Here is a 24,742-nt window from a genome sequence, read left to right on the forward strand (position 1 = left end):
GCAAGTTTTTGCCATGTTGAATATTAGCGTCTCTGCTTTTGTCATGAGCTGAAGATGATAATACCTGCCATGGTAATATAGAATGGCTAATGGGTCTGGGAAACCTGAGAACATGGGCCAAGACCAGCAGAGTATTTTGTTTTGTTTTGTTTTTAAATACAAAGAACAGAAAGTATAAAAGGCTTTCTGGACCGGGCACGGTGGCTCATTCCTGTGATCCCAGCATTTTGAGAGGCCAAAGCAGGAGGATCACTTGAGCTCATGAGTTCAAGACTGGCATGGGCAACATGGTGAAGCCCTGTCTCTACAAAAAAATTTTTAAAAAAATTATCCAGGCATGATTGTGCACGCCTGTAGTCTCAGCTACTTGGGAGGCTGAGGAGGGAGGATGGCTTGAGCCCAGGAGGTGGAGGTGGCAGTGAGCCAAGATCGCATGACTGTACTCCAGCCTGGGTAATGCAGTGAGACTCTGACTCAAAAAAAAAAAAAAAGAGGTTTCTGAACCCAAGATACTGTGATTTTCTCCAAAACTCTGTATTTTATGAGAGAAACTAAACATGAAAAGGTTTTCTTAGTCTGTTTGATACAATTTTCTTCCCTTCTACGTTAGTTTCACTCTGGTTTTACATCTTTCATTATGGTTTTTGGTCTGGTTTTAATTTAAAATTTTGAACATGGGACTTGGCCCCTTCACAGTCTTAATTCTCAATGATACCTGCTTACCAAAATCATTCTATCTGTTGGCCAGGAACAGGCAGGAAGTTGTAAGAAGGTACATTGCCAAACTCAAATGCAAAACTGGGCTATTAAAATCTAATGGCAAGAAGAGCCCTAGGGGTTTGCCATTGGGAGTGGAAAGCTGGGTGAAGAAGGCAGCTGTGTCTGTGCTGTAGGACGGTGTTCACGATGTCCCTTATTAAGATAATAAAGCAGAACCTATCAAGGCTCTATTAGAGTTAATTAGCTGCTGTTTCATTACCTTCTAAGGTTTCCTATGGAAAGTCTCACAAGAGGTGTTTTATGAACAAGTTATCACTGTTTTTATGGATTTCAGTGATTTAGATCAGATTCATGACCCACAACCACATTTACCATTATGAGCAATAGAGACTTTATTTTTCCAGACTTTGTGCACTGCATATCAATTTCTCTCTCCTTTGAATAGTGCTTAAGAATGATGTTTTGAGAGTTATTTTATGTAATCTTTTACAACTGAAATGAAAATGACAGGAGATTTTGAGATGGGTAAAGTAATCTTTGTCCTACTTTGAAATCCTGGGAACTCGGAGCTCCTTTTGAGTGCTAAGTGCCATGGGGTAGGCACCGAATATTACAGCAGAATAGAAGAGGGATCCCTCAAGCCAGAGGCAGGGCTCGTGGAAGACTTCCCAGAGGAGTGGCGAAAGCCAAAGATGAAGAGTTAGTGATCCTGGGAGGACACCAGATAACCACGGACCTAAACTAAGACCTGGCTTCAACTGCTACCCAGAGAAAAGCTGCAGAAAAGAGTTTGGGAGAAACCAAAACAAGCATTTGCTGGTTATCACCCCTGGGTAATATCCTCTAAGGCCTGGTGGGATTTTCTCTGAGCCTCTGTGTTAGTGAAATGATAGGAGGAACTAATATATCCACACTGCTCTAAAGAGAAAAATGTGCTAATTTAACAACTTTCTCCTGGTCAAAATATGCCAGAAGCAGTTAACACTGTCTTGAAAGCAGTGCTAACTTTTATTGCTTTGATTTCCCTAACTTTAACTCTAGCCTTTCTTGTGGTAAATAACTTAGCAGAAAAGGGAGGAGACAACAATGTTTTAGTTGTGACTTTTTTTATTGATTGTATTCCACCAGATTCTTTCCTCCGCTGTCTTTTACTTCTAACCGCCCTAAACAACATATCAGTATGCATGAAAATTATCAGTAGAGTTTGCACCAGTAGCTCTGTCATTGGAGAGAATTTGAAGACTGCTTCAAAGCTCTTTCCTGAGCTACATACAGCCTCCTGTCCTCTGCCTTCTGCCACATTCAAAACAAGCCTGAGTGCCAAGAGGCTGATGGGTTGATGGTAGCCTGGATGTACAGTTAAGGTGTGTATTAGTCCATTTTCATACTGCTATGAAGAAATCCCTGAGACTGGGTAATTTACAGAGAAAAAGATGTTTAATGGACTCACAGCTCTATGTGGCTGGGGAGGCTTCACAATCATGGCAGAAGGTGAAGGAGGAGCAAAGGCATGCCTTACATGATGGGAGGCAAGAGAGCATGTGCAGGGGAGCTGCCCTTTATAAAGCCATCAGATCTCATGAGGCATATTCACTGTCATGAGAACAGTAGAAGAAAAACCTACCACCATGATTCAGTTACCTCCCTCCAACTCCCTCCCATGACATGTGGAGATTATGGGAGCTGCAATTCAAGCTGAGATTTGGGTTGGGACACAGCCAAACCATATCATTCCACCCCAGCCCCTCCCAAATCTCACGTTCTCACATTTCAAAACCAATCAAGCCTTCCCCAAAGTCGCCCAAAGTCCTAACTCATTTCAGCATTAACTCAAAGGTCCACAGTTCAAAGTCTCATCTGAGACAAAGCAAGTCCCTTCCACCTATGAGCCTGTAAAATCAAAAGCAAGTTAGTTGGTTCCTAGATACAATGAGGGTACAGGCATCAGGTAAATGTTCCCATTCCAAATGGGAGAAATTGGCCAAAATGAAGGGGCTACAGGCCCCATGCGAGTCCGAAACCCAGCGGGGCAGTCAAATCTTAAAGCTCTGAAATGATCTTCTTTGACTCCATATCTCATATCCAGGTCACACAGATGCAAGAGATGGGTTCCCATGGTCTTGGACAGCTTTGCCCCTGTGGCTTTGCAGGGTACAGCCCCACTCCTGACTGCTTTCAGGGGCTGGCCATTGAGTGTCTCTTGCTTTTCCAGGCACATGGTGCAAGCTGTTGGTGGATCTACCATTCTGGGATCTGGAGGATGGTGGCCCTGTTCTCATAGCTCCACTAGGCAGTGCCCCATGGGGACTCTGTGGGGGGGGCTCCCACCCCACATTTCTCTTCTGCACTGCCCCAGCAGAGGTTCTTCAAGAGGGCTCTGCCCCTGCAGCACACCTCTGCCTGGACATGCAGGCATTTCCATAGACCTTCTAAAATCTAGGTGGAGGTTCTCAAACCTCAATTTTTGACTTCTGTGCACCTGCAGGCTGAACACTACGTGGAGACTGCCAAGGCTTGGGGCTTGCCCCTTCTGAAGTAATGTCCTGAGCTGTACATTGGCTCCTTTTAGCCACAGCTAGGATGCAGGACCAATTCCTGAGACTGCACAAAGCAGCAAGGCCCTTGGCCTGGCCCATGAAACCACTTTTTCCTCCTAGGCCTCTGGGCTTTTGATGGGAGGGGCTGCTGACATGCCCTACAGACATTTTCCCCATTGTCTTGGTGATTAACAGTTGGCTCCTTGTTACTTATAAAAATTTCTAGGCCCAATGTGGTGGCTCATCCCTGTAATCCCAGCACTTTGGGAGGCTGAGGCGGGCAGATCCTGAGGTCAGGAGTTTGAGATCAGCCTGGCCGACATAGTGAAAACATCTCTACTAAAAATACAAAGATGAGCCAGGTATGGTGATGTGTGCCTGTAATCTCAGCTACTCAGGAGGCTAAGGCAGGAGAATCACTTGAATCTGGGAGGTGGAGGTTTCAGTGAGCCAAGATCATACATCTGCACTCCAGCTTGGGCAACAGAGTGAGACTGTCTCAAAAAAAAAAAAAAATTTCTGCGTCAGGCTTAAATTTCTCCTCAGAAAATGGGCCCTTTCTTGCTATCATGTCATCAGGGTGTATATTTTCTGAACTTTTATACTCTGCTTCCCTTTTAAACATAAGTTCCATTTCCAAACCATATTTTTGTGAATGAACAAAACTGATTGCTTTTAAGAGCACCCAAGTCATATCTTGAATGCTTTGATTTTTAAAAATTTCTACTGCCAGATACCCTAAATCATCTCTCTCATGTTCAAAGTTCCACTGATCTCTAGGGCAGGGGCAAAATGCTGCCAGTCTCTTTGCTAAAGCTTAGCAAGAATCACCTTTGTTCCAGTTCCCAATAAGTTCCTCACCTCTATCTGAGACCATCTCAGCCTGGACTTTATTGTCCATATCACTATCAGCATTTTGGCCAAAACTATTCAACATGTCTCCAGGAAGCTTCAAATTTTCCCACATCTTCCTGTTTTCTCAGCTCTCCAAGTCTCTAGGAAGTTCTAAATTTTCCCACATTTTCCTGTTTCTTCTGAGCCCTCAGAAGGGTAGCAAATACATGTATTTAGCTCTCTATCTGTATTTATATTTATATATATCTATGTTTACACAGATAAATATATGTATTTATCTGTATTTATTTCTGTATTATCTATCTGGATATATATTGGGGAAAAAACCATGAGTTCATACTAGTACCTCCAATTATAATCCAAAAATCTCAAGGTTCATTTGAGACTTCCCCCCTTCCTGCTTTTAATTTCTTTCTTTGACAGTAAGAAACCTGTCTTCTTCAGAGCCCTCCAGTCTGTTCCAACCTTTGACTGTTACCCAGTTCCAAAGTTGCTTCCACATTTTTGGGTATCTTTATAGCAGTGCCCCACTACTTGGTACCAATTTACTGTATTAGTCTCTTCTCACGCTGTTAATAAAGACATACCCAAGACTGGGTAATTTATAAAGAAAAAGATGTTTAATGGACTCAGTCCCACATAGTTGGGAAGGCCTCACAATCATGGCAGAAGGCAAAGCAGGAGCCAAGTCATTTCTTACATGGTGGCAGCCAGGAGAGCATGTGCAGGGGAACTACCCTTTATAAAACCATCAGATCTCATGAGACTTATTCATTATCATGAGAACAGCACAGAAAAAAACAAAAACAAAAACAAAACACCAACATGACTCAATTACCTTCCACTGGGCCCTCCCATGATGCATGGGGATTACAGCTAAAATTCAAGCTGAGATTTGGGTGGGGACACAGCCAAACCATATCAAGGTGGAAGGCAATGAGGTTCCGTGTCACAGTCTCCAAAGTGGAAGAGGATTGTGCAACCAGAAAATGTCAATATGCCCTTTTCCTCCTTGGATGAAAAAGCCTTAAAAATGATTTTGGTGCAGGGCTGTCCTTGCAAAACTTTTGCATGAATTAGAGAAAGGAATTGCTCTGGGCAGCCACAGGCCCCGTAGGACTTGCAGCTTGGCAAAGGGAGCTTGGGCTGGATTTGGTCTCTAATTGTAGCAGGTTGTCCAGGAACAACCTGAATAACTGAGTGATGGCCCTGACCTGTGTGTCCCTTAAAGAATGCTTGTATTATTCCCGAAAATGGTGGCTATGGACAGGGATTGTTGGCAGGGTTGCTGTTGACACTGTGCTGTTTTTTTCTCTGCTCCTTTTCCCTCTGCTCCTTTCTCTTTTCTCCCCTAGTACCTTTGAATGGGATCCCCAGAGTCAGCACATTATCCAGGTCTCTTAGACTTCAAACCCTTCCTTTCTTCCAGTCCTTCATTAAAATTTACTCACTCTATGTTCCATTTCTCCAAGCCCCTACCATGGGATATAAATTAATCTGATTAATAAATTAGGGCTAAATTGCTAATGATTGATAATTGTAATAATATATTACTCCTTCAGAAAGAACTGAGATGAATATAGATTGGGCCACAGCATTTGAAGAGAGACTTTCGAGGCCTTGACCCAAAAGGAGATGAATGCAGTGAATTTCATGTTCTGTGGCATGGCCAAATAGAATGATATTTTAGGGCTGAGTTTTCTTACATTTCTCAGGAATGCTATTTAGGTAGGTAGTCTATCTATGGAAGAAGCAAATTCAGTTGATAACCCAAAGTGGCATTCAAAAGTATTGGGCAAATCAAAGAGGCATATTTACAAACATTTCAAACTTTCATTTAAAAAATACTAATGGCACTATTCTAACATTTTTGTAAATTACAGCTCTTATCTGCTTTCCTGGCTGAACACTTTTCCCCTTCTTTCCTTTCAATGGCCTGTGAATTTACTATGTTTATCTAAATGTAGTATTGTGTCAAGTGTAGTGAATTTATTTGCACCCTTGTCCAGGAACTACCAGAAAGCCTGGAGTAAATTAGCTTCCATCATAGCATGGCTCAGAAGCTCATATGACATCATCAGGTCCTTGGGTCCATTTCCTCCTCCTTGCCCTCTAATTTTCAGTGATCCTCTACTTTCACTCTCTACATTAAAAAAAAAAAAAAAACTCTTTGGAATAATTTAAACTTATAGAGAAGCTGCAAAATGGTAAAGAAAGTTTCTGCATACCCTGCACCTAGTGTCCTCTCATGTTAATGTTGTGCATGACAATAAAACAGTGACCCAAACTAAGAACTTAACACTGGCACAATACAATAAAACCAGAGACTAAATTTCACGAGTTTTTCCATTAAAGTCTGTTCCAGCATCTAGTCAAGGGTCTCATGTCACCACTAGTTGTCATGCCTCCTTAGTGGCCTTCATTTTATGACATATCCTCAATCTTTGCCACCTCTCATGACCTTGACACTTCTAAAGAGCACTGGCCAGTTATTTTGTGGAATGTTCTTCAAGTTGGGTATATATACTATTTTCTCATGATTAGCTTGAGGTTATGCATTTGTGGTAAGAATATCTCAGGAATTATTATATACTTCTGAGGCCATCAAATTAGTTGTACATGATGTCAACATGTCATATTACAGAGAATGTTAACCTTAAGTGATGTCTGCTGGGTTTCTCCAATGGAAAGCTATTATACCCTTTGTCATTAGTAAATGCCTTGAATAAGATACTTTGAGACTATGCAACTATCTTATTTCTCCTCAAGCTTTTCCCCACTAATTTTAGAGACCATTGGTGGATGGACCTTGCCTGCAAAATTTCTTACTCTGTTTTTCCAATAGTAATTTACTATTTTCCTCATTTCTTCTCCATTTATTAGTTGGATTTTTTTCTCTAAGAAGAATTGTGTCTTTTCTGTTGATTTATTTGTTCTGTTATTTGTTGAAAAAATAAAATTTATTGATATCATAAATGTTTCTTTTATTCAAGTATTATAAACCAATATTTATTTTGTTGCTCAAATGGTTCCAGGTGTTGCTTTGGGGAACTCTTTTATGTTCTCTGATATACCTTCATTATTTTTTTGAGTTCTTGCCTACTTTCCAGCACCAAGAGATATTAAAGGCTCATTTTATATTTTCTCTGCTCCTGCCATGGAATCATTCACATCTCCCAGGAGTCCCAGTTCCTTTTATTGGGGAATGGTATTTAGAACCCAAGATCTGGATGGTCGGTGTGCTCATCATTACTAGGTTGTCATTACATCTATGCCTGCTTAGCATACATGGCCAGCAAATATATGTATTTTCCCATCCATACATGCACACATACATATATCTATATTTATTTTTGTGCTATCTATTTGGATATATACTGGAGAGAAAACCATGAGTTCATACTAGTACCTCCAACTTTAATCAAAAATCTCAAGGTTCATTTTAGACTTCCCCTCTTTCTTGATTTTAACTTTTTTCTTTGACAGAGAGAAACCTGGCTTTCTTTATCTACAATATATTTACCTATTTACTCAAATATAGAAAGAAGTTATCCAATTGCTAGCCTCTGCACCTTTGAGGAAGCACTCCTCTGTCTCGACTCTGCTTTGTCCTGTGAAAGCCTGTCTCTCATCAGGTTCTATTCATGTGCTGGCCCAGCATCTCCAAGCTTACATTCTTCCCACCTTAAAGAAAGAATGCTTCTTGTCTCTTTCCTAGGAGCTTCAGAAAAAGCTCTAAGGTGGGTTCTTATTGGACTGATGGGGTTCTATGCTTATCTCTAATCTGCTGACTGTGACCAGAGGAATAGAATAATCTGACTGGTTGGATCTGAGATACATGCCCAGCTCTGAGCCTGAGAGGTGGTGATTGGCCCACCCAATCCATGGAGAAAAGAGTAGACGAGGAGTGGTTATCAGAAGAAAGGAAAAAAATATGTGCAGTGTATAACCACTGCACCCCAAACAGGACAGTAGTGCAGTAGTGCCAACTGAGGTGGTAGCAATATTGTGGGGGCATCAGGAGTGGAGAGTCAGAGAGCTGTAGGTAATACTGCATAGATGTAACTCCCACAAAATGGCAGTTTAAAAAGATGTATGGGCTGGGTGTGGTGGCTTACGCCCGTTCAGTGGGGGGGTGGGGTGGGGGGGGTGGATCACAAGGTCAAGAGTTCGAGTCTAGCCTGGCCAATATGGTGAAATCCCATCTCTACTAAAAAAAATATGAAAATTAGCTGGGCATGGTGGCATGCACCTGTAGTCCCAGCTACTTGAGAGACTGAGGCAGGAAAATCACTTGAACCTGGGAGGCAGAGGTTGCAGTGAGCCGAGATAGCACCACTGCACTCCAGCCTGGGTGATAGAGTGAGATTCCATCTCAAAAAAAAAAAAAAAGATGTATGTTCAGTTGATATGAAAAGGAATCTTGCTCCAATTTAACAAGAATTACTGCCAGGGTTGTTAAAAGGAAAGAGTTGGCTGACTAACTTGATCACTTGAATGTTTTTCATCCAAATATATGTCAAAAGTCACTTTGCCTAAGGTTTGGGCAACTGCCACCTTGTGGCCAGGACTGCCCGTGGATTAGGAGGGGCCTGCTTGGGCTTCTGGAGTTGTGGCCAGCAGATGTCCAAGATCACTTTCCTATTGCTAACAGAATGACTACAGCCTAAAGCTTCCACACAGTAGAACATCTTAGAAATCCAATCTGGTTTTTTTCCCAAGATTTGGAAGCCATAGAAAACTTTTAAGTAAGATATACTAGAGGGTTTTGTTTTATTTTTATATGTAGAGTTAATAAATGCTATTTTAGTCTTGGACTATGAACTTATTCTGAATCTTTCCTTCAGGCGAAACCTGTGGGATTTTACTTGCTCTGGTCTCCAGGCCTAAAAAGCAACCAGCTGTATCCTGTAGTTGGCCACCTGTCCTGAATTTGAGAGAGTTAGTTCCAAGGACAAGCGTGGGGTCTCTATTAGACTCATTCTAGGCAGGAGGAATGTTTTCCTTGGGGCGCCTGGTAGCCTCGCCGCTGAAGATAGCTCCCTCTTTTACTGCCATTTGTGTAATTAATACTTCGTTTGCATAGAAAGGAATTTCTCTAATTAAATGTTACATTTCATTAATCAAGCATTCTGCTAAAAATCGTATTTTAAGAAGACTTTGTGACTCCCAGCCTCTTTTAAAAATCGTCTGTATCTTTAAAGGGGCTTGGCCCTTTTTTTCTTCTGAGATGTTAGAATGTATCTGTAATAGATGACAACAGTTTTTATGCAGCTACCCAGTGGTTTAATCACAATGCAAAAACAACACTGCTAATCTGAACAATCTACATGGATGACAACTCATTGAAGTAACTATCAATTAACAACATAATTGTCAGTTATAAGTTGCCAACATTAAAATAGGCAATTGTTACTTCTATGAGGCTTTTGTGCTTTTTTTTTCTCCCCCTCTGCAGGGTGTGGATATAGGGCAGGGGCCTGGGTTGAACAGTTTAAACGGTGACCAAGTTACTTGTTTTGATCATTGGATCCTCTTCCTTATACGTCACTCTGAAGTGAAAATAGTGGCACTAGTCATAAAATTCCACTCCAGGCTTGGCAGGTTTAACCTGGCCTTGGTTTTGAAATCTCTGTAGCATCAAATGTGATGCCAGATCTATATAGACAGAGCATGACATGTGAGTTCTCTCTTTTTCTGTTCGATCAAGATCGCGTCAAAGAAAACCCAACCTCTGTGCGAAGGCGGAGTCCAGTTTTGCTAGAACAGCTGAAAAGAATTTAACCCAGTATTGTCAGGATAACGGCCTCAATGTCTCCTCTCTGCACAATTTCAGTTGAGAGACCCCCTCGCCCCAAACCTCTGTGGGTGAGTGAGCAAAAAGTGCAGCGGAAAAAGACTCAGAACTTCGTGGAGGAAGGGCACTGTGAAAGTCAAAATTGCCACAACCACCTTTTGTGTTTGTATCTCTCTCACTTGGCAGAAGACCGATGGCCAGGTGGACCCAGGTTCCTGGTCATGCAGGAACATCTGGTAGGGCTCCAGCTTGTGCTTGGGGTCAAAACGCTTCATGGTGCAAAATCACGCACTGCTAGCCAACACCTGGAGCTAGCTGAAATAGGAAGTATGGCTAAAATACAATAGGCCCTTTTGCATTAGGCCAATCGATCTGCATTATCAGGTGGTACTGCTCCATCTGAAGACAGTTTGACTTGGAACTTGCAACAAATAGCCACCTCCCACTTTGGGGGACATGGTGATGGGATGGAGAAAAAATAGGCTTCTGAGATAGATCCCTGGAATTAAAATAGTGGTGCTCTGAGTTACTGTCAGAGCATGACCAGGTTCCTTTCTTGGGTCTTTAATTTCTTACCTCTAAAATGATGTCAGTAATTCCATCTTGCAGTGTTGTTTAGAGGATTAGTTGAGCTGACACAGGTAAAGTGCCTGGCGCGCTGTTGGTGCTTACAAGTGGCTGGTCATGACTAATTTAGAGAGAGAGCAATAAAGACACTTTTTTGTTGTTGTTGAGATGGAGTCTTGCTCTGTCACCCAGGCTGGAGTGCAGTGGCACAATCTTGGCTCACTGCAACCTCTGCCCCCTAGGTTCAAGTGGTTCTCATGCCTCAGTCTCCCAAGTAGCTGCGATTAGAAGCATGTAATCATTACACCTGGAAAACTTTATATTTTTAGTAGAGTCTGGGTTTGGTCTCAAACTCCTGGGCTCAAGCAATCCGCCCGCCTCCATCTCCCAAAGTGCCAGGATTGCAGGTGTGAGTCACCACTCCCAGCCCAAAGACACTTTTATTGGCCTAAAAATATTTAACTTACTGAAATAGCTTTGCTTCTTTGATCATAATTAAAGGAATTTTACATTAAAAATTGTTAAAATAGCTAGCCATCAATAGTTCCATTTTAAAACTTACTTTTACGATTCAGTGGACTGTTACTGTTATTATGTGTAATAACTTCATTAATCATTTACTCCCGAATCAAGCTTTTCTGTGCAACCGACTAAGTGTTATTTATAAGTGAACAAGTTTTGCAAGTAGACTGTGACATGCACAGGTGACATTTAATAATAGTATAGCAAATATCCTTTGTCTTCTTCCGGTGGTGATATCATTTGATTGTACATAGCTTAGTCAGCATTCTAAAGAAAGCAAGAACTCTCTGTTACCCTAATATCATGCTGGGAGGAGATATGACTCTGCTTTTTATGCTCATCAGCTTAGGCTAAGGGGCACTTTTTAGCTGCCAAGGAACAAAGTTTCCAGTTATTTAATGTTTTGCGTATTTTTTTCTTTTCTAGATGCTTCCCCTGAGGCAGCCCACTGTTGTGCTTGTCATATCACTTGGGTGCCTGTAGACATCTGTATGCTTCTCCAGCTGCGTGGGAGACACACTTCACCTTGTGGCTCCTCCTTTCAAAGGTTGCATGTGCTGTATGGAGGAACAGTTGACTTTGCTGATAGAGAACGTCTCATTGCACCCCCTTTCCACACCATCTGTCTGACCTGGACCCATTCCAAACACTACGGCTTTGCTGGCAGAATGGTCTTCCTGCTACAGAAGTTTTGTAATCTGCTAATTGACAGGGTAAGGAAAATTTATATTTGGGTTACAGCTGAAAAGTTGGATGTTTCTTTGATGGGGCTTTAAATACTGACATATGCTGCCTTGGTTTTTGATTTTAGGCATCCCCGTCTGAGCACAATCACGCACTCTCCCCTGTGTTCTCTGCCTCATTGAGAATATGGCAGCCTTTGGAGAAGAACACCAATATGATCTACTTGGGAATTATCATCTACTTAGTTTACTCATTAAGCAATGATTTTATTATTATTATCTCTCTGTAGTATGAGACAGATGGCAAAGAAGGAGTTTGCTTTATTGAACAAGATGCAGTATTGGGCATGGCACAGCTCCCTGAATGGTTAACATCTTCTGCAGTCTAATAAGCATCTTCGCTTTTGTACAGGGTCTGATTCTACACTCAGCTGTTAATTTAAGTGCAAGGCTGTTATCGGTTCTTTTTTTTTTCAGGGATAGCGTCTCACTATGTGTCCCCAGGTTGGAGCACAGTGGGGCTATTCACAGATATGATCACAGCATACTTTAGCCTCTAACTCCTGGGCTCAAATGATTCTCTGCTCAGCCTCCTGAGTAGTCAATTCTTTTTTTTCTATAGGTGGGCTGAGGACAGAAAAATCCTAAAGATGGAAGTATCATTAAAATCGTGCTGATCCAGTTGAGGTTTGTGGTTGCCCTCATCTTGCAATTGTGCTTTAAAACTCAGTGTGAGCAACCCCCACTGAAGTGAGTACAGTTATGCTTACTGATCCAGACCTGAGTCCTTCAAATGGGGTCCTCTGTGTGCAAAAGCTACATGCACACGCTTCAGGTGGTGCACGAGTGTGGTATAACATCGTGCTTCGGGACTCCTGGGGCCCCTCTCTCAGTTGCAGCCCCCTCAACCTGCCTTTGAACAATAATCAGCAGAAAGAGGAGAATGAAAGAGAAGAAAGAATTTCTTCCATACCTTTCAAAACTTCAAAGAAGTTGTTCCCAATCTGTTTCTGATGATTCTTGTCTCAGTGCAAAGCATGTATAAATATCTGAAATCTGCACACTGATCGGAAATAGTTTTTGGGAAGTTGGATTTAATCCCATGAGCCAAATGATCACTACCAACAGCGATCAGGGAAAACCAAAGTTCACAGCAAATTTTAATTTGGCAAATGCACAAAATGTTCAAAAGAGCAGAGGTCTCATTTACATTCTTCTCTCTTATATGGGATTTTCTTCTATATTAGTAATTAAAGGGTGCAGGCTATTGAGTGCAACTATATCGCATAATAGCCATCGGGGGACATACTAACAACTTCCTTGAAGTAACGCACACTAGGGTGTTTATGGTTCAGTGTCACATAGACTCTCTTTGATCTAAATTAGGATTCATTGGCAAACTCACAATAGGCTCCACATGTACCCCTCTCAACCTCTTTCTTTTAATCATGGAAATTAGAGATGGAAAATACCCATTAAGTCACTTAGTCCATTTCCCTGTTAGGGCGAAATTGTTGCCTGTGATACATGGGTAGTGCCTGGTCCAGCTTAAATGTAAACGTCTCAGGCAGTGTGCAGGCTCCTGATTTTATCATTTTCTTCTTTCTCTTCAGAGAGGAATTCAGAGGGGAAAAAAATATAAAACAGAGGGAGAGGTTTCCTCCCCTCCTTATGGGTTGGAGGTAATGGTCATGGGATGGGCAAATGTGCTCAGATGCTGTCATCTTTCTGGAAACCACACCTCTTGCTATGGCAGTTCCATCACTTGTGACGTACACAGATAATTCAGTCCCGTCCCCAACATGTTTTACTCTTCAGCTCAACGGAATGATTCCGATTCCTGAAATATCCTGTAAACTTGAGTGAGCAAGTATTCCAGGTTTGGTGGGGAGGACGAGGCCCAGGAAAGGAGAACTGGTCTCTTTTAGGCTCCCTCTTTGATGAGTTCTAAATGGCACAGCCCTCCCAAGTGGAGTGTGAGGTCACGGGTGCAGTGTGAGTTCACGACTGGGTCACTGCCTATCTTATTCTGGGAGGTGGCCAGGGGAGGTATTTTTATCCTTTGAACATTTGGCACCTGAAGGATGTGAAATATGTGTCATTGCACAGTGAATTCCCTCCCTGACTCATGTTCCGCAACAGAAGGGAAATTGTCACTCAGCATCTGCCCACATCTCTAGCTGTTGAAGTGAGGTCTATGGGAAAGCTGCAAAAACCCAGTGACCAACTCTCCAGCGAGATCTCCAGGGGACATATAGCAGTGGCCGAGATGAGACTTTGAAAGGGAAATCAGGAGCCATTATTAGGTTTGCATTTTGAATTTGTTTTAGAGATATTCTTTTAATCTGTTAACATCACTAGTGAAATTGTACTGCCTTAGGAAAATCGGAGAAGTGAACATTTCTAATTCTGATCCAGATGTGTTAGAGTGTGATTGTTCACATTATAAGATGGATGTCTTACCTCCATAATTCACTGTGGGTTTCATTCAGTGGGCTTGACTCATGCATCTGAAGGAGGATCAGGTTTGCAAAAGCCAACATACTTATTGAGAGGCTTCTGATTGTCTAAAGCAATGGCAGGTTTCTATTAGACAGAAAAAGTGCTTATATTCACAGAGAGATCATGTTCAGGGCTTCTATCATGTGTAATGTATTCCCAAGATATTTCTCGTTTTTTTTTTTGGAGGCAGAGTCTCACTCTGTCACCCAGGATGGAGTGCAGGGGTGCTATCTCGGCTCACTGCAAACTCTGCCTCCTGGGTTCAAGCGATTCTCCTGCCTCAGCCTCCCAAGTAGCTGGGACTACAGGTCTGTGCCATCACACCTGGCTAATTTTTTATTTTTAGTAGAGACGGGGTTTCACCATGTTGGCCAGGCTGGTCTCAAACTCCTGACCTCAGGTGATCTGCCCGCCTTAGCCTCCCAAAGTGCTGGGATTACAGGTGTGAGTCACTGCATCCCGCTGATATTTCTTATTTTAAATCCCCTTGGGTGGTAGTATATAATGAGTCTTTGAATGGATACACGCATACGAAATCAGAATCAGTTCTAACTCGATGGTCTAGAGTCAGAATCTACTGAATGCAATTCTGATATGGAATCCTATCCTCTGCTAATGAAAATCTCAAGTTTTAAGGCAGATGTGGCAGAGGCTCCTTGTTGTTCTCCCAGTAACCAGTCTTCCTGATTTTTAGTGCCTGCATTTCCCACCCACCAGCATGGCTGGATAACTGTATTCTGGCCAATGTGATGTAGGGGGAAGTGGCGCGGGACATTCCTGGCTGGTGTCCTTACAGAGCACCATCGAATCCCCTGCTCTCCCTCACTGTCAGCTGGAAAGCGGCCGTGGTAGCTGCAGCTCTAGCTGCCACTTTAAATCCCAGGGATGAGGATCACATCCTAGGAACACCTGGAAGGTGCCTGAGTCCATATAATTTCATGGAGTGTCCAGACTAACCCTAGAGACCCTTCCTCTGGACATTTTTGTACATGTATAAATAAAACCTAGAACATTAAAGTCACTGTTTTCTGAGGGGTTTTGTCGCCCAAATCTAACCCTAAAGCTAATTTTGTCATTGGTCTTAATCCTTATTTTTTTATTTGTGCTTTGTTTTTTTTGAGACGGGGTCTCACTCCGTTGCCCAGGCTGGAGTGCAGTTGCATAATCTCAGCTCACCACAATCTCCATCTCCTGGGCTCAAGCCATCTTCCCACCTCAGCTTCCTGAGTAGCTAGGACTACAGGCAGATTTTTGTATTTTTTGTAGAGATGAGGTCTCCCTCTATTGCCCAGCCTGGTCTCAAACTCCTGAGCTCAAGCTGTGTGCCTGCCTGGGGCTCCCAAAGTGCTGGGGTTACAAGTGGGAGCCACTACACCTGGCCTTAATCTTTACTTTGATGCATACTTAACACCTTGTTACAAAGTCTAGGTGTTTCAGTTTCAGTTGATAGTCAATCCTGGTTGATAGTCATGTTACATTTATTACTCAGTTGATAATCGTGTTACAGTAGAAATCGTGTTTCATTTACTCCTCTGAACATGACCTTGAAAGGTTTGCAGATAAAGGTGCATGAAAGAACCCCAAACTTACAGATTCCCAAAAATGTGATTAGGCAAAATAACAAGATAGACATTGAGAGTGGGAGGCCTTGTTCAGTTTCTTGCATCCATTCTGTTCACAACATGTAGAAATGTGTACTTTCATTCCATAAGGGGTTTAATGAGAACCCAGGCAAAAAATAATGGTTGCTATAAATAGAATTAAAGAGTGAGGGCAAGGAAAAAAACATGAGTCAGGACCAGGTATAGGTAAAAATGAATGGAGGGACAGATAGGTGAGTTCTGAAGTAGCATGTATCCACAGAATCAACTGTGGTATGGGAAAAAAACATATGCTTATACTAGAATGTTTAGGTATGTTTAGCCGGAGTCACTCTTCATCCTAAAAGGAGAGGCATGAAGATTGAGTCAGATTTAACACAGGGATTGGCATGTGCTTCACTCTGCCAGCCCACGACACCTAGGGAAGCCGCAGGGCCTGGAGGAAAGCTGATAGGAGCTCCACACCGCAGGGAGGGCGGCAGGGCCACGACCCTGGTTTGGCTGCTCCCAGCATCCTGCAGTACACTCATGCTTGTCATCTCACTCATGGCAAAAGCAAAAATATTTACGATGGTCTGTGCGGCCCAGTGGGGTCTGGCCTTGTGTTGAAGTCTCTGAGCTCCTCTACGACTCCTCTTGTTCATTTCTCTCCAACCACTCAGGGCTCCTTGTCCCTGGCACGAGCCAGGCACACTCCTGCCCCAGCGCCTTTCCACTGGCTGTTGATTCTGCCTGCATGCTCTTCCCCACCGGCTAACTATCTAGCTTGCTCCTTCACTTCCTTTGGGTCTTGATTTAATGGCACCTGTGTCTGGTTTCATGGGTTTGTGGCCTATACTCTTCATGTTTATGTAAATCCTCACAGAAGGAGGATAGCAGCTGAAACTTTTGCCCAGAAACTGCTTCTTTCACTTCTCATTATTCAAGCAAATAAGAAACTAGCAAAGCTGGTGCTTCTCCTACTACTCAGACAAGTTCTTTGTTAGCCTCATTAGAAGTAAACGTAATGACAGTTTAATCTAGATGGGTGTGAAGAAGAAATTAAAACAACTTGAAACTATTAGAAGACCCTTTGAAATACAGATTTATATCCTCAGTCATTGACATTGAACCTTGGCCTCTGTATAGTATGCTTGAAAATATCAGGTAATAATAGATGTGCATGTATTTTATTTATTTATTTAGAGACAAAGTCTCGCTCTGCAGTGGCAGAATCATAGCTCATTGCAGCCTCAACCTCTTGGGCTCAAGTGATCCTTCCTCCTCCCAAGTAGCTGAGACTACAGGCATGTGCCACCATGCCTGGCTAATTTAAAAATTTTTTTTTTTTTTGGTAGAGATGGGGTCTTGCTATGTTACTCAGGCTGGTGTCAAACTCCTGGATGCAAGTGATCCACCTGCCTCAGCCTCCCAAAGTGCTGGCATTACAAGCATGAGCCGCCATGCCTGGCCTTGTATATATGGTTTATAAATAAATAAATATACATCTAGTAGGGAGTTGTCCTTAGATTTTTCCCTATGGGGATGGTGAGATTAAAAAGTGCTTTTGAGATCAATGGAATAGGCTATCAAGACCTATGCTATATTTGAATTTTGAGTTTGACTGTGAGTTTCCTAAAAGCTTTAAAAAATGAGAGAGAGAGAGAGAGAAAGAGAAACGAACAGTTAGGACATAACTTTCATGCTCAGGAATGACAAAGCAGACTGTTTCCTCAAGGGAAGTAAATCTTGTCTCAGCTTTCAAAAAAAAAAAAAAGAAGAAGAAATTTTTAAATGAGGTCTTTCCTGTGGGGACCTGGGTGGTACAGAAGATGATAGCATCAGCATTTTTCCCACGGCAGATGCTGCGAGTTTCATTTAACTGCTTCTCACAGGACTTTCGAGCTTTCTGTAATTGTTGGCTGCTACTACTGTAAATATGGTATCAGTGATTGGGATCTATATAGTGCCAGGTCCATTTCACACCAAACAGCTTAGCTTTCACTTTACCCTGTAACTATCACCTGCTGGTTGGATGCTTGGCTGATCATTCTTCACCCCTTTGCCTGGCATAGGCATTGGCATGGGTGTTTCCCCTTTCTTGATTTTCTTAAGTCTCTGCAAAATGCTTGTTGTAGTACTGCCTGACAATATATATAGGTCCATATTTTTCTTTATGAATGTTTATTCCACAATTCGATTTACATTGTTGAAGCAGCAACCTCGTGATTGGTTTTCACCGTATTCTCCTGAGGCTCCCAGCTGGGTCCCAATCTTCCGACCGTGTGGGCCTCTCATGAATGAGGTTTTCTCTAAAGCTGCCTAAGCTGGGACTCTCCTGCCTAGCAGATTGAAAATTTGCACCACTGAAGCAAGGAGCTACTCCTACTGGTTGTATTTTGGGGCATTTCTTCCAGTTCAAATGGGAAATTTGAGATACATTTGTGTCATGTTTTAGGAATTTCTCCCTTGCTCTCCCTACCACAGTACCCATCAGGTTCTTCCTATGCATCAATTATGTGCACTAGGTTTTGAAAAGAGCCCCCAGGCTGGCCTTCTGGTGGAGAGAAGGGAAGCCCCATCTTAGGGATGCAATTAGATATCCTTGTGCTGTGGCCCAGCACATCTCCGACCTAATTAAGAATGAGGCTTAAGAAAGATGCCAAAGGGCTTTTTTTTTTTTTTTTTTTTTTTTGTCAGAGTCTCGTTCTGACGCCCAGGCATGATCTCAGCTCACTGCAACCTCTGCCTCCCAGGTTCAAGTGATTCTCCTGCCTCAGCCTTCCAAGAAGCTGGGATTACAGGCATCTGCCACCACACCCAGCTAATTTTTTGTATTTTTAGTAGAGACGGTGTTTCACTGTGTTAGCCAGGATGGTCTCCATCTCCTGACCTCATGATCTGCCCACCTTGGCCTCCTAAAGTGCTGGGATTACAGGCATGAGGCACTGCATCTGGTCAAAGAGCTTCTAAAAAATGTGATCTCCAGAATCACAAAGAACCTTCTGCTCTATATCCACACCAGGTGAAACCAGGACTTGCCTTTCGCTGACACTCACTGATATAGCTACATTGGTTGTCTGGATGTGGAAGTCCATCCATGTGCGCCAGTATGTGGCCACTGCCCCAGGCACCCTTCCCGTGTGCTCTCCCTCACCCCAGCTGCTCTGGATGCTGCAGGAAGCCTCCATTTCTTCCCCATGATCCGGAACCTCACCCCTGGATTAGCAGATAGGAAGGTTGACTTTTGCAAGGCTTCACTATGCTGGGGGCCTGGCCCAGCGGGCTTCATGTGTCTCCCCTCTCAGAGTCTCTTTCCGGCTTGCTCCCCACATCCTTGATGCCTCCCGGGAGTTCACTGTTTCTACTGGAGAGTGCTTTGCCACTCACAGAAATGACGTGGGGCAAGTTCTCTGGCCTCAGAGCATCCACTGCTAAATGGAGTTGCTGTGTGAAGTTAAAGGAGAAAATGACTGAGGCCCTGGGCTTAGCATATGAGAACCTCACAGAAAGGTGAGCTCTCTCCTCTTCCTTCTCCTCCTCCTTCCTCTTCCCCACTTTCTTCCTCACCATCATCTTCACCATCATCCTGTACCCAGGGACCCAGTCCTGCTCTCAGCCACTGTTTGCCAAGCCTTGTTAGGGTGGTAGATGTTAATTAAAGTGCTGGTAGTGCTCAAGTGTGTTCAGAAAGGGTCAAGAGAGGCAGATGAGAAATTTTATCCTTCCTACTCTGACATATCCCCTTCTTGAGTCTTGGGGCACGTTCAGGAGAATGAGGGCGTGTTCCAAATTCCCCAGTGGCTTCTGGGAAACCTTTCTAGTCTTTTTATCCAGTAAAAGCCAGCCTCCCTCAATTCTAAACACTTCTTTTGAAGCATAGCAGTGAATAAATGAAGGAAGCTCCCTGCTGGGCCTGCTCTATGCTCTCCTACCCCCTTACTTGTCTGTGTCTTGTCATTATTATCTTTTCTGGGAAGTCTGATTTCAGGGGCTTTGTTAGGTGCTGTGAGAGTCATTCCCAAAATGGTCTGCACATCAGAATCACCTGAGTACCGTAAGCAAGTGCAGATGCCTGGTTCTGATTTGATGGGTGTGGGGTGCTATCTGGGCAGCGGGAGCTTTAAAAGCTCTCCAGGGGATTCTGAATGTGTGGCTGAGTCTGGATCCATGGTCCCAGCAACCTAACGCCATGGGGACACCAGGACACTGGAGAGATTCTCGCTGACTCTTTTGGTGTGGATGGGCTGTGGACCAATGAATGAATGGTTTAAGTTGTAATAAATCGTTATTCACTGCCTGTTTGTCATTTCCTGAAGGCAGTGGTTCTCAAACTTTAAAGCATATCACAATTTTCTGGAAAGCTGTGTAAACCCAGGTTACTGAGTCCCACACCCAGATTTTCTGGTTTAGCAGGTTTGAGGTGGGGCATTTATAACCAGTTCCCTGGAAATGTTGTTGCTGGGGACCCAACCACACTTTGAGAACCTCCACCTTAAAGTGGTGTTTCTCAACCCTCTTTGGGTACTTGTTAATAAGCCAAGATTCTTCCCACCCTTACCTGCTGAAGTGGCCTCTCCAGGGAACGTACCTGGACTTCGTTTGGTCACCAGGCATCTTTTCTTTCTTATTGTCAGGGGGTCTGGAACCAATACCTCAAAACAATACCAACTGAGGAACCAGACACACAAGCCTAGGTTAGAATAACAAACGTTCAGATTTAGAGTTGATGGTGGTTTAGATGATAATTAAAAGGAAAAAAAAAGCTCCCCCAAACACCCCCAGTGATACTGGGTCTACAGGTCTGTGTCAAGCTGTGGTTACAGGTCTCTGTTCCTGAAGATGGCATTGGGTACAGCTGTCAGGAATAGGCCAACTTTAAATGATACCAAGTGAAATTTAGAAGATGAGAGGGAAAAACCGATTACTATGCTTGGAAACACTTAGTGATACAGGATAAAAATAAGTACAATGTGTCCAAATCCAGGATGACAGTTCATGTAACTCCTAACAGAGATCTCATTTGTCAGATTTCTTATGCCTGTATTCAAGGAGATATGATTGTCTGTGTAGCTAATGCACACACAGTACCAAACTCTGCTGTGAAGGCTGGCCTGACAAATGTTGCAGCACGTCACACTGGCCTGCAGGCTTCTCAACACACTTGGCATGGACACCATCTAGGAAGGCCAAGCGGAGGTGGCCGAGATGAATATGATGTGGAGAGCGTTGATGGTCAGCCTGATGCCTTCACCTGCTATTTGGATGCACGCCTTGCCAGAACTGAAAGGCACACTGGACGCCGTCAGCGTTTCACCTGGGGAGCTTTTAAGGCTCCTGCTGCCCAGACAACACCCCGCACCCATCACTGGCAATAAAGTTTTTGGGGCCCTGGAAGCTGTGGATGGAGGCTTGTCTATCCCACAAAGTACCAAACGATTCCCCGGATATGATTCTCAAAGCAAGGAATGTAATGTACAAGTGCATTAGAAGCACATCACAGGTCAGAATGCTGCAGATTATATGCATCACCTAATAGAAGATGAAGAGGCTTCCAGGAAACGGTCCTCACAATAGGTAAAGAACTGTGTAACTCCAGGCGTGGTGGAGAAGTCTAAGAAAGCTCATCCTGCTGCAGGAGAGAGTAGTCTATGAGAAGCCCACAAAAGAAGCTAAAAAGAAGAGGTGGGACCATCCCCAACTTTCCCCTGCCCAGAAGAATGATCAGGTAGCTCAAAAGCAGGCAGTCTTCCTGAGAGCAGGGGCTCTGAGGTCTGCTGAGTGCTAAACTTAATGATTTTCTATGAGTATTTTTCAGGTAAAACAAATGTATTGACCAAGCAGCTAGAAACAAAAGGCTACAGTGAATATATTAGTTGAGTGATGCTGAAAATGTTCTTTCCTCATGACAGGACTTTCCCTTCTTTTCATCACTACTGGGTCTTCCAGTGGATAGCATGAGATGAGTTAGGCAAAGCAGTAAATCTCTTGCTGAATATTGACCAGTATTGTAGGTCTTTAAAAAAAATGGAATATAATTGATCTCAACTTATTTTTGACCTCTATTCAACAAATGGTTTGGAGGCTGGGGAAGAATTTTTATTTGAAATCTAAAGACATGTACCTCAGTATTTTCCGGTTTAAAGCAGCAGTTAGCTCAGGCACTTATGGATCAATGCTCGATCTTCAGGAGTTTCTCTGTCTTCCACCTTCCTCTCGTCAAGCTGGTTTCTGGAATAGGGAATGCTTAGGTGTCCAATGTGCCAAGGGACAGGGGATAGCTGGTCCCTAATTCTGACGGTCACCTGCCAGTGGTCTCGATGGCCCTGGCAACATTGCTCTGATTATTCCAGCAGCCCTCAGGCTGGAAGGTGACTTTTCTCCTGGGTTGGAAAGTCTTGTGCTAGGCTGACAATAGGTCTGTTTCTTAGACCTTCAAATAGATGCTTTCTAAGTCCTGCAGGAAATGTTCTGCTGATGGAGAGGTGGGAATCTGTAGACACACTGGTAGATGTCTATGAATTTTCTCAGGCTTAGGAATTTAGATGACTTTCCCTGTACTACAGAACCTGCTTTTTAGTGATTGACCAGGGATAGAAAGCAGGTCACTGGGTTCCTGGAGCAGGATTTGGGATGCTGGCTCCTCTCCTGTCTCTGTCCCTACTGTATGCCTAGCCATAACTCCATTCCATCTCTACATGGCTCTCTGTTTCTTTCTATCTCCATATGCTGATCTTAGCTTCTCCAGATCCAAGAGATAATTTGTTACAAGAAGAATTGACAGAACGGAGCCAAAATCAGCTGTCTTTAGACTCAGGTTTACATACACCTCAATTCTTAAAGGCTAGAAATGCCAACCCATGTAGAAAGCATTCTGTTCACGCATGCATTGGTGCACGGATTTATGGAGCCTCTGCTGTGCTTTGGCATTGCACTAGACATTATGTTGGATACTGCTGACCACAGAAAGGTATCAGACATAGGCATGCAAGAATGAAATTGCAATACCAGGCAGCCTTTGATTAAGATGAAAGTGCTGATGCTCTAAGTAAGTGTTAGATAAGAATGTGACTGTCACTGGAATAGTAAGAGAAGGCTTCTGTGAAATGGTAGGTTTGGGTCAAGCCGAAGCTCAAAGAGGGGAATGAATCTGACAAAATGGTGAGACAACTGGGTTAAACTCTACCCCCCACACTGATGAAGCACTGACCGTTGTCCTCAGCAGCCCATGAGTGCCCAGGGAAATGAAAGCACCGGGCAGGTGAATTCATGTGAGCTGTTAGATGTCATGGTCAGTTACAAACTGGAGGAGAAGATGTTGTAGGAAATACCAAAAAAAAAAAAAAAAAAAGGATGCGAAACAGGAGGATAGTGGAGTTTGATTGTGTGCCACCATTAAGATATTACATTTCATGTTATTTTATCAAGAACAGATGTTGGTGTGAGTCAAATGGATTCAAATGCAGAAATGCCAAAACATAGATGCACTAAACTTGCAAAGCTTTGGGGAAACTGGAAATTTTATAATCTACTGATGTTAATACTCCATCAGTGTGGTATTCTTACCTAAAAAATGCGTAATATGAAGTCTATTTCTCCTCTCATAAAACTTAAGGATGAAATGTATGAGGGAAGACAACATAGGGAATATTTTTGTAGAACTAGTAGTAAATTCAAGTTATCTGTCTGCACAGCTGGGTATGCTCACTGGAGCTCATTGGAATGACTCCAAAAAGTTATAAAAGGAATATGAGCAAATGCAGCTTTTGCTCCTCAGAGTTGATCAAAATCCATATCTTTTACAATTCTTTTTATGTTGGCCCTAAAATGCTACTTGACTGAAATAATCTCCCCCTCGATAGCAAAGAATGTCTTTAGCTACAGATTAATTGGTCAACTTGACATTCCAGGTTCCCAATAGCTAATGCTAGTGCCCTTTTTTCTAGAACACAATCTTGTGGGTGATTTATGGGTGGGAATGACTTAAGGCTCAATTACCCTCCATTTAACAACTCCTGTAGTGCCTCTTACTCGGAATTGTATCGCATTTCCCATTCCGTTCTCTGTTCTTCAAATAATTTTCCTCTCCATTTTAACATGCTGACTTCTTCCTTGACTTTAAGATTCACCTTGGAAGAAAGATGAACATTTATTGATGCTTCATATGCCAATCCAGCCCAAGGCTTTGACATTGGTTTTCTATGTAAAATGATCAACAGCTCTTTGAAGAAGGTACTATTTTTGCCCCCACTCACTCACTTTCTCATTTTACAATGGAGAAACCAAGGCTTGGAGGAGTGAAGGAACTTGCCCATTGCCACATAGTGGGGTGGATGTAAACTGAAGTGACTGTGGGGCTCAATGATCTCCCTTCATCTGAGCAAGGCCCTCAACACCCAGGAGTGGGCATAGGCACCTGACTCTTGTCAGTCCAGCTGAATTATTGCTTGGGGGATTTGCAACTGGAATTGGGGAAGAAGGGTTAATCCTCCTCTGATGGTTAAGCTGGGGAATGGAGACTGGCTCATGGTTTCACTACATGGGCAAAGCCATCCTGACAGAAATAAAGCTAAATCACAGAGAAATGCAGAGGAGTGAGGTGGGGGGGAAGGGGGAGAGGGAGGGAGGGAGGGAGACAGAGAGAGAGAGAAAGCGAGTGCATGTGAGCATGTGAGCATGATGCGCACTGGGGCTTGCAGGTCTCTATCCCGTCTCTGATGTCTCATGGCACCCCCTCCTTACAGATGGGTATGTGAGCCTTCTAGTAAGTTTCCCTTTTTGCTCAAGTAACTAGCTTGAGTTGAGTTTCTGAAAGGAAAGAATTCCAATTCTGCCGGAATCCCTGTAGACATCTCCGATAACATGTATCTTCTGGAAAAGGCAGAGGAGACTTGATTAGCTTTGTTGCTGCTCTGCTCAGTTGCGGCCTAAGGAGGTTGGATCCCTACCATTTTCCACGACTGAGTTGTCTTTGTCAGC

The 24,742-nt window shown here is 43.2% G+C and overlaps 1 pseudogene; it reads left to right on the forward strand.

Annotated features, from left to right (window-relative positions):
* The first annotated feature begins 18,489 nt into the window (after positions 1-18,489).
* Positions 18,490-24,339, forward strand: LOC128932508 (large ribosomal subunit protein uL18-like; annotated as a pseudogene).
* Positions 24,340-24,742: the final 403 nt, after the last annotated feature.

The sequence above is a fragment of the Callithrix jacchus genome, chromosome 6 (assembly GCF_049354715.1).
Source record: "Callithrix jacchus isolate 240 chromosome 6, calJac240_pri, whole genome shotgun sequence".
NCBI lineage: Eukaryota > Metazoa > Chordata > Mammalia > Primates > Cebidae > Callithrix > Callithrix jacchus.